The following is an 11,941-nucleotide window of genomic DNA, read 5'->3' on the forward strand; positions in this document are numbered from 1 at the left end:
TATTTATTTGACAGACAGAGATCACAAGTAGTCAGAGAGGCAGGCAGAGAGAGAGGAGGGGAAGCAGGCTCCCTGCTGAGCAGAGAGCCCAATGTGGGGCTCGATCCCAGGACCCTGGGTTCATGACCTGAGCCGAAGGCAGAGGCTTTAACCCACTGAGCCACCCAGGCGCCCCATGTTTAGGCTAATTTTGCTAAAGCATCTGGGGCTCTATAGATATCCCCAAGTTGATAAGTTACAAAAATTCCTTATTTCCCATGTAAGTAGAAAAAGCAGTGAATACATCTAAACTACTGTTGCTAACATTAAGAGTTAAGTGACATTTTAGATAATCAAAAGGAGAGGAAAGGTGTATTATTCTTTTAAAATCTTTGAAAGTTGGAACTTGAAATTCAAATTATTGTTATAGGATTTCTCTTCCCTTAGTGCTCATGGTTCTGGGTCACAGCGCTTCAAAGAATGAAGAGGTAGACCAGATGAAGATTGGTGGGCAGCAAGGCAAAGTTTATTGAGCAATAGTACACAGCTCCTGTAGAGGGAGGGGACCTGAGAGGGTTGCTGTTTTGGCATTCATATGTAGAGGTTTTTATAAGCTCTTTTGCAGAACTATTTTAAGTAACTAGAGTGAAGGTCCCCTGCAGATAAGCTGCTAAGGTATGCCATCAGGATTTTGATCATATACCCCTTTACCTATCAGGTTATTGTTCATGTGCTGATGGTCTTTTGGGCTGATGTTTCAGGACTAACTACCTCAATTTGTGATAGTGACCAGTGTTTTATGGTTAATTGTTTTGTCTCAAGATGTTTTGCAAAAGTCACTTCTGCAGAGGCTGCTAGACAGGATGCTATTGTGGTTTTGTCTAAGCTGTAGAACAGGATGCTAGTATGGGTTTATATTAGTTGTCCTGGCTCCCTTTTTGTTGTTGTTGTTATTGTTGTTGGGAAGTATGGCCCTGACTACCTAATTGTCCAACTAGCTCTTAACTTTCTGATTGTGTACTCAAAGTATAGAGTTCTATACAAACATAGTGGGTACTGAAACATTCCTTTCATAAATAATACAAGAATTGTATCCCATTCATTTATTTGCCAATTATTTTATGCTACTGGAATTCTTTTCATTGAATATTGGTTTGTAATAACTTAAATCTCTAGGTGGAGAATATGAAAATCCAATTTATAGGAAGTTATCATAGTGATGATGTTTTTAGTATTTGGCTTCTATTTTTAAAAGCAAAGGTTAATTGGTCAAACGTATGAAACATTGATTTAAGGAAGCACTAATATCAGTATTAAGAACCAAATGAACTATGTGAATTTTGTCTAGAAAGTTCAGAGTACAATTGAGGTATAGAAATATAAGACATTAACTCTCTAACCAAACCCTGAAAGTATTCTTTCGTCCATCCCTATTCAACACAAGGATGCCAGAATTGTCCAAAAAACATTTACTGTTGTATCTGCATTGCTTAGCATTATACTTTCTTTAATAAATGATGCTGGGGGGCGCCTGGGTGGCTCAGTGGGTTAAAGCCTCTGCCTTCGGCTCAGGTCATGATCTCAGGGTCCTGGGATCAAGCCCTGCATCGGGCTCTCTGCTCAGCAGGGAGCCTGCTTCCCTTCCCCTCTCTCTCTCTCTGCCTGCCTCTCTGCCTGCTTGTGATCTCTGTCTGTTGAATAAATAAATAAATAATCTTAAAAAAATGATGTTGGGAAAACTATATATCCACATACAAAAGAATGAAACCAGACCCTTAACTTACACACTTAAAAAGTAGATTAAAGACTTAAACATGAATCCTAATACCATAACACTCTCAGAACAAAAGATAGGGGAAAAAATGATTTTTAGTTTTTTTGCTATGACTCCAAAAGGACAGGCCAAAAATAAACAAATAAACAAACAAATAAATAAATAAAAAGTGAAAATAAACATGTGGGGCCACATCAAACTAAAAAGCTTCTGCATTATAAGCCATCCACGAAATGAAAAGGCAACGTATGGAACGGGAGAAAATATTTGTAAACTATAGATCTAATAAGGAGTTAATATCCAAAATATGTAAAGAACTCATACAATCAATAGCACAATACAACACAACAAAACAAACCCCCCCAAAAGAAAACAAATAGACTGATTTAAAAAATAGGCAATGGACCTGAATGTGTATTTTCCCCAAGAAGACATTCAAATAAATGGCCAACAGTTAAATGAAAATATACTTACCATCATTAATCATCTGGAAACTGCAAATGAAACCACAGTGAGAAAGACTATCAAAAAGGAGATAAATTTTGGTGAGGGTATAAAGAAAAGAGAACCCTTGTACCCCATTGGTGGGAATATTAATTAGTATGGCCATTATGGAAAACAGTATAAAAGTTTTTCAGAAAATTAAGAATAAAATAACCATGTGATCCAGTGATCCCACTTCTGAATATATATCTGAAGGAATGATATTGGTATTGAAAACAATTATCTGTACTCCAGTGTTCATTGCAGCATTATTCACAAGAGCCAAGATATAGAAACACATAAGTGTCTGTAGGTGGATGAATGGGTTAAGGAAGTGTGGTACTTATACATGACAGAATATTATAGAGCCATAAAAAAGGAGATCCCATCATCTTCAAGAATATAGATAAACCTGGAAAACATTATGCAAAGTGAAGTAAATAAGACTGAGAAAGACAAATAACATAAAATCCCACTTACACCATAGAATCTTTAAAAAAAAAAAAAAACTCAGAATTGTGCTTTCTAGAGTCTAGTAGATGAGGGAAAAAGGGGATGTTGGTCAAAGGTACAAATATCCAATTACAAGATGAATAAATTTGGGGAGTTTATAGTTAATATTGTATTATATGCTTGAAATTTGCTACAGGAGTAGATCTCAAGCATTCTCACCACATAAACTCAAAAATGGCAACTCTATGAGGTGATGACTGTGTTAATTAACTCAATGGGAGGGGAATACTTTATTTTTTTTTTTTGGAAGATTTTATTTATTTATTTGACAGAGATCATAAGTAGGCAGAGAGGCAGGCAGAGAGAGAGGAAGAAGCAGGCTCCCTGTCGAGCAGAGAGCTGGATGCAGGGCTCGATCCCAGGACCCTGGGATCATGACCTGAGCAGAAGGCAGGTGCTTTAACCCACTGAGCCACCCAGGCACCCCGGAAGGGGAATCCTTTTACAGTGTGTGTATGTATGTGTATATATATGTATGTATATATATCATATGCGTGTATATATATATATCAAATATATATTATATATATCATGTGGATGTATATCAAATCACAACAGTGTATACTTTAAATGTATATAATTTCATTTTTAATTATACCTCAGTAAAGTAGTGAAGAAAAAAAGAGCACTAAGTAAAATCTTTGTCAGGAAATGAAAGAAAAATATAGTTGGTTTCCTTCCTTTTTTTTTTTTTTAAGATTTTATTTATTTATTTGACAGACAGAGATCACAAGTAGGCAGAGAGGCAGGCGGGGGGGGGGGGGAAGCAGGCTCCCTGCTGAGCAGAGAGCCAAATATGGGGCTTGATCCCAGGACCCTGGGATCATGGTCTGAGCTGAAGGCAGAGGCTTTAACCCACTGAGCCACCCAGGTGCCCCAGTTGGTTTTCTTCTTTTGGATTTCATGTATTAGGTAACTTTAAGTTGATAGACAGTTTTTTAGAACATCTTACTTTTATCATTCAGTTACCTCTTATGTACCCACTAACAATATTTACTAATAGAGAAGAGAAATAAATGTAGAATATTTAAGTTCATCTAAGATTCCATGACTTAAGCTCAAATACTAAAACGATTTGAGAACTTAAAATATTTTATTTCTATACTCTTCAGCAACTGCTTGAAGTGAAGATTTGTTTTTTCTTTTTTTCCACTACATTGTGGGAGTTTCAAAGTAGGAAAATGGCACTTCGATGGACTTTGTTTTGTAAAGATTTTCTTAAACAAGTTTACATTCTCCATTGTTGATGCGGAGGGTGCCTCTCCCCCTCACCTCTGAGCCCTCAAAGTGGGAAAAAGAGTTCCTTGGAAAGGAAGGAATCACATAGTAAAATATTTTGTAGTACTGATTTATTTTTTGGAATTGAATCTAGAGGGAAAGGAAATGAATGATCTACATGAAGTCACATTTGAAGAATTTTGCTTTACAATATAAATATGAAAGAATACAGTTATGACTAATAAGGTTGTTTTCAACTGTTGCATTCTTGAACTAGATAGAAATTGATACGGAAAGAGGCCAAGAATATGAGTGGGGGTGATGTGGAGGAATACCTCTTTTATAAACTTCTATTGCTGGGAGATTTCAGTTTTCTACTTGTCCTGATCTACCTTTATTTTTTTTTTTTTAAGATTTTGTTTATTTATTTGACAGACAATGAGAGAGAACATGAGAGGGGAGAAGGTCAGAGGGAGAAGCAGACTCCCTGTGGAGCTGGAAGCCCATTGCCAGATTGGCTCCCGGAATTCCTGGATTATGACCTGAGTCGAGGGCAGTTGCTTAACCAACTGAGCCACCCAGGCACCCTACAGTGTTTTAAATAGGACTGTGTTCTGTTTGTTAACTTGTCTTGTTTCTTTTTAAATGTCCACATTTGGAAAAACAAATTGGCAATAGTCGTTTCCAATTGCCCATGTCTTATTTTAGGTTGATTAAGAAAATTTATAGCAGGTGATTTTTTTTCCTCAAGGTATTGGGTAATTTTCTTTTTTAGTGTGCCCTCCAGCCAATAATTCAAAGTTCCTATCTGTAATCTTGAGAAATATTGCAATTCAGGCTTAAATTTTCTTATACATGGAAAATTTTATTTATTCAGTATTAAAAGGTCCTGAGTTTTTGTAATCTCTTTTGACCTAAATTGTAATAGTCATGTTCTATTTGTATTATATTGAGCTCCTTAGTTTTTAATTAATATTAATTAATTAGTTAGTTAATAATAATTAATATTTAGCTGTTATAGTTTTCCTTTATATCAAAGAGTTATTTGATTTAACTATCAGCCTTGTTTTTTCTAAAATTGCAACCTAAGTAATAGTTCCTAAGTGACTATATACTTTATATAGACTGGTTATGGCTATTAACACTTGAGTTTAATTAAAAGCAGTATCTCAGAGCTGTAGTATAAATGGGTAGAAAAAGATATCAATGCCTTTTACAAAAATTATTGTAACGGGTTCCTGAGTGGCTCAGTCAATTAAGCATCTGCCTTCAGCTCAGATCATGATGCCAGCCAGGGTCCTGGGATTGAGCCCCGCATTGGGCTCCTTGATCAGCAGGGAGCCTGCTTCTCCCTCTCCCTCTGCCTGCTAATCTGCTTACTTGTGCGTGTTCCCTCTCTTTCTCTCTCTGTCAAATAACTAAAATCTTAAAAAAATTATTGTAACAAAGTTATGTCTTTACATCAAACCAAATGGTTCTCAACATGGATGGTTATTAAAAAATATAAGGTCAAAATATTGATTTACTGAATATAGAAACGTACATTACTCAGTTATATTGGTGCAAAATCTAACAAGAAAAAAATCAGTCAAATTATGTGATAAGAAGGTGAAAAAACATGTGAGCAAGTGTTCAGATGCTTGTCTTATGAAATGTTAATCATATCCACCTTTTGGGAATGACAGGGCTGTGTTATTAGGTATCAGTTCTACTGAAAGATATATTATATCTTAATGCTGGTTAAGTGGTTCAGATTAATTAAAACACACACACAAGCACACGCACATGCATGAAAAGGAATAATTTTCCTGTAACAACAACCCTTTGTTGACCTAATAATGTGTGGCTGAAATTTTTGCTTCATGTAAGAAAGTAGAAAGATAGAATTTAGGAGTCAGCATTGTCCAAAGATATGCCATAGAATTAAAAATGATGAACCCTTATTAATTCTATGACCTTTGGCAAGTGACTTCTTGTTTTAAGAGATTTATCTTCATTCCTTTTTCTCTCATCAGTAAAATGGGAAAATAAAAACCGCCTTTTAGAAGAACTAAAAAATGTAAGAAATGCAGAGAATAGGGGCGCCAGGTGGCTCAGTGGGTTAAAGCCTCTACCTTCGGCTCAGGTCATGATCCTAGGGTCCTGGGATCGAGCCCCGACATCTGGACTCTCTGCTCAGCAGGGAGCCTACTTCCCCTGCTCTCTCTGCCTCCCTCTCTGTCTACTTGTGATCTCTTTCTGTCAAATAAATAAATAAACTCTAAAAAAAAAAAGAAAAGAAAAAGAAATACAGAGAATAATAGCTGACACTTTAACATTGTTCAAAATTTGGTAACTGCTTTTACAGCTGCTGTTACGTCCACTGTAATAGCAAGTGCCAAGTTTGCTGTTGGTGGTGGTGACTGCGACTCTTTTGTACTAGAGGATGATTTCTGTGTAAACTAACAAAATGGCTCATCACTTATAACACAGCCAAAAATAGTTGTAGGTCTAGCCTTCAGCTCCTCTTAAAATGTATTTTAAAAAGTGACATAAAGTTAGAGGGATGGTTTTTATAGTCCTTTAATGATTTCTGAATGCTGAAATAAAAGTCATGCAAAGATCTGCTGTGCTAAAGTAAGTTCGATTCTCAGAATTCATGTAGCTTTAAGTTATGTTTCAAGTTATGACTTTGGGAGATACAGAATATAAGAAGGAAATTGCCTAATCCCCAATTTTCCAAAGGACCAAGATTTAGAGTTTAAGTGACTTGAACAAGGTAGCCACTCTTCAGAACCAATGTTAGAATTAGAGCCATTTCCCCACAACAGGTTGCTCTTCTAAAATAACCCAGTGACTACGTGATCATAAAATGTTTGGTTTTCATTTACCTCCCCTCTGGATTATGCATTAGTTCAGACTATTTCTACTTCATCATTCCCCGATTAAAGCATAAGACATCTCTAACTACTGCATTGAAAGAGAGAAGTCTACCAGGTTCCGAGGAGCTGTTTTCCTTCAATAGCCTGAAAACACAGTGACCCATACTTTCCAGAGATACGCCAGTTGGATAACAGCAACAGGCCAAAGGATCTGCCTCTAAACCATTGGATCTGTCAGTGTTCACTCCTTTCCCAAATATTAAGACTCTCTTGATTTCATACTATCAAAATCTTGAGTTCCAAATGAAATTATAATTCATGTTACTTCACCCAATAAAATACAAATAAACAAAAGTTTGATTTATATTTCTATAAAATATGATCAGTTTTTCAGTTTTTTTTCAGTTGGGGAGAAGAGTGTATTGGAAGGATTTAATTCTAAATTACTTATAACCTTAACCAATCACGGCACACATTGCTTGTTAACAATAGACTGAATTTTTAAAATAGTATTTTATGAGTCATAGCTGTACTGTGAAAAAATATAGAGCATATATAAACAAAAGCACTACCTGAACCCTTAACTCCCAAATTAAACATTACTATTATTTTATGAGAAGTGAATTTCTTTTTCTTCTTATAATCGGAATGTGGCTCTTTGTGGATCTTGAGGTCATTTTGAATGTGCAAAATTTTGCAGAAACAATAGGACACAAATAATATTGATATTTTATTATATCCCCATGCTATAATTTTCAGTTCATACTGCCTTGATTTGTTTTAGCTTTTAAAAAATTATATGTAAATAGATAAATGAATAGATGATAGATGGAGAGATATAAGATAGATGATTGTCTTCAGGTGTCTCCAAATTCTTCCCTGTGTCAGCCACAAAGGTAGAGTTTTCTTATGTTCTCTTGTCCTATGACTTGTAAAATTTCTTAGTCCAATTATACTTTGTCCAGTTTCTTCTCTACCCAAAGCTTTGTATCAAAAAAATCAAAAATTTTTAAATTTTACAATCCCAATATTACATTCTTCCTCCTTATTACTGGGTCAGAGAACAAAATTTTGTTTTTCTACCCATCCAAATTTATTTGTAATTCTATAATCATATCAAAATCCATAAAATTGATAGATTTGTCTGAATAATTTTATTTTTAATATTTGTTTGATATTACACTTCAATAAATACCAGGATTGCCTAGATTATAGTGCAGTAAGAACAACAGCCTTTGTTTCTTAAAAGATCAAAAGGTAATTCTTTGCTTAAGCTACATGTCCGTCACCAGTCAACTAGGTTGTTTTCATGTACTTGTTTTCTTCATTCTGGGATCCAACCTGACAGAGTGACCATTATTTCCTGAGCAGAAGAAGAGAAGGTAATGAAGCATGTGCTGACTTTCTTTTCTTTTTTCTCTTTTTTTAAAGATTTTATTTATTTATTTGACAGGGAGAGACACAATGAGAGGGGGAACACAAGTAGGGGGAGTGAGAGAGGGACAGCAGGCTTCCCGCTGAGCAGGCAGCCCAGTGTGGGGCTGGATCCCAGGACCCTGGGATCATGCCCTGAGTCAAAGGCAGATGCTCAACAACTGAGCCACCCAGGCACCCCAGCATGTACTGACTTTTTAAGCTTCTGCTTGAAAGCAACACATACCACTTTTGTTTATATTCAGTAAGCCATTTCAATTCATAAAACCCAAGTTCAAATGGGTAAGAAAGATGAATTCTACCATGTTCCTGAAGAGAAAGCCAGAATATTTGTGAATAGCCACACATTCAAGTAGAGGATGTGACATATCTAATCTGTTTTTTCACACAATTTCATTAAAATATTTTATTCCAGTATAACCGTTTGTTATTATCTTAACTACCCAAACAGTATTATTTTTATGTCTATAAGCCATAATTTAGCAGATTTCTTAGATTTTACCTAAAGGCCCATTTACAGTCTTCTAAATAAACCATGATGCTTCTTGCTTTCTTTTATACACACAACTATAAAAAATTATTTCCTTAGGCTTTATAGTGCTACACAAATTGCTCACTCAAGGACTATTGATCAAATCACCCTTCACAGTGAACCAATTCATAGTCTTACTGTAAGCATTGTTGGTTTTTTCATATCTTCTCCAAAAATAAGCATTATTTTGTGTTATCTTTGTCAATCCAATTTGTAAGCAATGTGATGACAGTTTTTAATAAATATTTTGTTGGTTATTTTAAGTTTTTGATTAGTTTTATTTTAGTAATTTGGACTTCCTATCTTGTGAGTGAGTCCCCCCAAGTTTGGAAACTAGTTTGAACCATCAATTAAAATAGTTTATATATTCTTGACATAAAAGTGGGCATATAATAGCTGAGAGTATTAAGGAGTACAGGCACAGCAAATGTATTAACTCCAAATTTAAATATAAATCACAATAAAGAGTATATTTTTGTAAAAAAAAATCAGTCTTAGGTAAAATTTACTTAAAAATTACTATGAAGAAGCGCCTGGGTGGCTTAGTTGTTAAACATCTGCCTTTGGCTCAGGTCATGATCCTGGATCGAGCCCCACATGGGGCTTCCTGCTCAGGGGGAAGCCTGCTTCTCTCTCTACGTACCCCCTGCTTGTGTTCCCTCTCTCGCTGTGTCTCTCTCTGTCAAATAAATAAATAGAATCTTTAAAAGAATTACTATGAAGATTTACTGTTTCATCATTCCATATAAATTTAAGCTTATGGAAGAAACTTTATAACTTTCTTATTTAGCTATGACTACCTGAGGATATATTGGGATGGGGTATACTAATGCAGAGAAAACTTTTGTTACATTTATGTTGTTACTTTCATTTACAATTCACTTATAAAATTTTGTTATTTTGTGTTTTCAACATTTTTGGATTTTTTTAGGTGAATCTTTTTTAAACACCATTATAATCAATATGCCTTTTTGCCCCTGCTACAGAGACTTTTTGATTCTTAATTTTTGAGTTAAACCATTTCTATTTTTGTCATTAATGGTATCAAACTCCTATATTATTTTATATTTTATTCTTACTTTATAGCCTTCTCTTAGTACTCTTCTATTTGGGTGAGTTATGGGGGACATTTGTCTGCCCCCTTTTTCTTATGGGTAATATGGGTATATACTGTGTATTCCCTAAGCTATGTTGATTCTTTCCTTTGTTGTCCAAATGTTGGAATTGTTATGCAGATAATTATTTGAAACTTTAATCAGAATCCAAACTTTTTAGATTTCTTAGTCATGGAAAGGAAGGAGAATAGAAAAAAATTATTTTAAAAAGCCTATAATTCCTATTATCTATCCACGGGACCTCACCTCATGGGATATTTTTCGGATTATTTTCCATTGCATTTGTAACTTTAACCTGAAAATGTCTTATCTGACTGACAGCACCTTCAATCCTTGAAACATTTCATTTTTGATTCAATAAATATTTTTTAGGTTATTGTTTGTAGAGACATTGTGACAGGTAAAAAGACAGTGAAATAATGGTAGAGTTATAGAATGAGTTTTCTTTTGAGATACTTGAAAGCATACTGTGACCCCATGAAAATTTCATGGCTTTATACATTTTATAAAATTGGTTTTAAGAGTTGTTCAGTGTATTTACTGAACTATGTTGAAGTTTAATAAATAATTTGTAATTATCCTAAATATTACAAAAGAAACATACTGAATCATCTTTATATGCATGGTCAACATACCAACAAATGTTAGTTAGTTGATAAATAATATGTCTGCCCAAAACTCCTTAATCTATCATCAAAGATGAAATTCAGAGATCCTACTTTGAAGCATGTGTATATGTGCATATATTTAGGTGTAATTTTAGAAGTATCCTGGACTAGTTATTACTATCTTAAGAATCATACACATGCTGAAGATAAAACTATGTAATGAACTACAACAATAATCTGTATAAGAGATTTTAAACCTCAGTCATAATGCAAAGCATCTTCAAAAAAGAAGCTGCATAGCCAAAATGCATTTTGAGTTAGGAATCTGCATAATTTTATTTTTTTCTAAAAATCTTGGAAAGATATGTATTCTAATACATTTTGAGCCTTGTTGATATCACATCTACTATTCATAAAATTTGTTGAAGAGTGTTTAATTACAAAGCACAAAAAGTATGCACCATATTTATAAAAAATATTTTTAAAAATGACTTTACATGTATAAAGTCATTTTGAAATATGGTGACCTTAAGTATGTGCAAATTAGTGGTTTGCTTGCTTTTTATAATCATTATATCAAGCAGTGCTAAGCAATCATATATCAATGCCATTTGCTATAGACTTAACTCCTTGTGTGGTAGAAACCTGGGGTTTCTTTTTTCTGTCTTTCCATGTCTAGAAATGTTATCTATGAGAAACATGAGAAACCACTCAAGATTTACCCAGATGTTTATATAAATTAATGATTTAAAGGAGGAAGCAGATAGCGAGGTAGGCTGATATTACTAAGTGGTTTCTCTTAGTTAAAAACTTCTTTATAGAGTTTGCAAAAACCCAGGTAAAGCCAATAGCATAGGCCAGCATAATATGAAAATTCCAATAAAATGTAGATATGTTGGTAGAAGTAAATTGGTGATTTGTTTTCACAATTAGGTTCTAATAGATAAAGGGAAAAGAATAAAAGGATTTATAAAAAGGGTATGAGTAGTGTAATACTTCCTAATATATAAAAATAAAACTTGAATTTAATATAAAAATAAAAATCAATGTACTACATTTAATTTGTGAAGGAATATGTCATCAGGCATGCTGAAAAGATCAGTACTCATAGTACAATTTATGAGAAAGTAAGTGTAGAAATATATTAGAGAGAGAGTGTTTTCCTGTTTTCCAGAAATAGGAAATGAAGTGGAAACTGAGTGAGTCATAAGAGTTCAAGAAAGGCATAGTAAAAATTGATCCATATTGTTTCTTTACTGTTTTTGCAAAGCATATATGAAAGCCTTAGAAGAAATTATTATCAAATACATTTAAGCAAATAAAAGGAAATACTTCACACAGCACTGTGGAAATATATTGCCTTTAGAAGGTCATAGAGTCAAAACTGTAACTGATTAATAAGACCAATGATAATATTTGTATTG

The sequence above is a fragment of the Martes martes genome (genome assembly GCF_963455335.1).
Source record: "Martes martes genome assembly, chromosome: 5".
Lineage (NCBI taxonomy): Eukaryota > Metazoa > Chordata > Mammalia > Carnivora > Mustelidae > Martes > Martes martes.